At 33.3% G+C, this 2,562-nt stretch overlaps 1 long non-coding RNA gene across 1 annotated transcript; it reads right to left on the reverse strand.

The window, feature by feature from the left end:
* Positions 1-529: 529 nt before the first annotated feature.
* Positions 530-2,300, reverse strand: LOC137635852 (uncharacterized). Its single transcript, XR_011042805.1, has 4 exons — positions 1,252-2,300; positions 1,016-1,083; positions 799-889; positions 530-663 (listed from the first exon to the last, which is right to left on the reverse strand). It is a non-coding gene; the product is annotated as an uncharacterized lncRNA (long non-coding RNA).
* Between the last annotated feature and the right edge of the window lie 262 nt (positions 2,301-2,562).

Raw genomic sequence — 2,562 nt, forward strand, 5'->3', positions numbered from 1 at the left:
ATTACACTTTTTTTCTCATTTCAGGAAAAGTTCCCTTTTGGTTCTTCGCCCCCCTCCCCTGGATCTCAGAAAATGGTGCACAGTTATCATAGAATGAGTGCTTAGAATAGTTGTAATTTATTTCCATATTTATATTTTAGGTAAATATTTTTGTAAGGTAATTTTGTTTTGTATACTTATTTTTCTGATTTATTTGTAATAAATATTTATTTTAGACTTACATTTCATTTACTTATTTGAAAAATAGAATATTCTTTGAAGTTTATTTTAGTAGTAAAAGGTTATGAATTGCTTTATAAATTATTCTTTTATGAATTTGTGTTACCCTCTAGTGGAGGTCGACCCATCGATACCTAATGAAGGTGGTCAAATAACGATACCTATCGAGGGTTGGTTTAAATTGTTCATGTTCAAAATCCAAGAACACACTCCACCTAAGCTACGACCAGGAAGGCTCTGGCAATGTCTGGTGATTACTCAGTAGGTAAGCTGAAATTTGAACATTCTACAATGGTAGTTAGGAAAACTCTTCAAAACAATTCACCAAATTTATTATAAACATTTCAGAGAAGTAAAAATGCAATAAATTGTCTATTCCGATTGCTTGAAGGTGGTTATATCTAGGGGTAATTTCCAAACTACTTTCAGCTTTTCCAACCTCACCTGTATAAACAACAAAAAGGAATATATCAAGATATAATAAACGAAAGGAAATTATATAAATCCAATTTGAACAACGTATATATGAATAAATCGTAAATTGCATATATGATCTATATAAACCTAATAAGCCATTACCGATAATGTTGGAAGTGCTCGCCAATGTAAGAAACAGGGAATTTATCCTCGGACTAAGCCACTTCAATTAAACATATGGATAAATGATATCCTGGAAAATGAAATAATTTCCGACATCAAACACTGTCCTGAAGCTATAAATATAAGCAATATAATTTTGCATAATGTATTCACTATAACATTCACCCTTCGAATTAAATCTAATATAAAGTCTTACCAATAATATAAATAAGAAAGATGAACGCAGGATGATAACCCAGGACGACCTAGCTTCACCAATTATACCTAAGCGAAAGTATTGTACAAGTATCAAAATTAGTTTAATAGTACACAATATATATATCTATCAGAGAGGAAGGAATTTATTTTAATACTGGTGCTTTGAAGGCTTAAGGCAACGGATAATGATTACCATAAAACATTACGAAACCCCTAACAATGCTTGGTTCTCACCTTTATCCATGCAAGCTATGAGACGAGTCGAATGCCCTCAAAGTTTAAAGTTTCATGCCGTAGGAAGCTCAGAGTCCAAATTAAGGGAAGTTAGATCATGTTGAATAACTTCGTCAATGCGGAAACACTTGAATTGCTCAACCCAAACATCGTACGGTAAAATAGCAGCACAACACAAATTCAATAATAAAAATCTTGTAGCACGAATCTAGCAGCTCAAATCTTCGTGCCGAAATACTGCCAGTGAAGATATGGACGGTATGGTATGCTAGGCCAGACTGGCTTGGGTATATCCATGAACCTCCCAAGTAAAGAGAAAATGGCGTGATTAGCAGGCTTGTTAGCTAATTACTTAGCTTGTAGTAAGCAAGCAGGACTTAGATGGTACCAAGCATATAAATGTAATTTAACTAGTTAATTTAATAGTTTAAGAGAAAAGTCCTCCTTACTTCAATAAACACATATATACATATACTAATAAACAAATTCAAGAAATCTTAATTTCCGTTTAGTCCACGGAAGAGGATGAAGATTTTTCAAAGGTAAAAAATCTTCATCGCTGTAAATGAACATATGAAATTAGAGTAACATTTTTCTTGTTCTTTCCTCACTTATCGTAGCAGCTTTTCTTTTAGGCCGCGAGGAAATTTTCTTTTTAACAGCACCAGGAACATTCTTAGTATCACTATTACAAACTATATCATCAGTAGTATTACTCTCAAGGAAAGGAATTATTTGACTTACATGTAATTTAGTAATCTTTTTAGTTTTCCCTTTCAGTATAGTTACTTGGGTCACCTCTCCCAAATCATTACTTACAACTTCGCGAACTAATCCTAGGGGATAATTACTCCTTTTAGTATGTTCCTCCTTCACAAGAACTACATCTCCTAGCTTTATCAATGCATGAGAAACCGGACGATACCTGTCCTTTCGGTCAATAGCTTGATATAATAAATTACCTAAAAACTCATTATGATAAATATTATTAAGATTTTCTTTAACCTTGCACAACCCCTGGTAACTCCTCTCTATGTCTCTGGAATCAAAATCTGGATCTTGAGGAATGCTCTGCAATTCGGGAATCAAATTTAAAGAAGACAGCTCATACCCTCTGATCAAATGTTCAGGGGTAATTGGTTCAGGAAGAGAATCTTTACTATCATTTCTAACAACTTCCTTAAAAGCTATGGGACGTCTATTAGCGAGATGGATCACATTACATACTAAAAATTCAAAATCCGAATAGGATAAAATGTTATTCTTTATTGCTCCAAAAATTAACCTTTTTACCATTTTAACGCACACCTC

Source organism: Palaemon carinicauda, unplaced genomic scaffold (genome assembly GCF_036898095.1).
Source record: "Palaemon carinicauda isolate YSFRI2023 unplaced genomic scaffold, ASM3689809v2 scaffold1844, whole genome shotgun sequence".
Classification (NCBI taxonomy): Eukaryota; Metazoa; Arthropoda; class Malacostraca; order Decapoda; family Palaemonidae; genus Palaemon; species Palaemon carinicauda.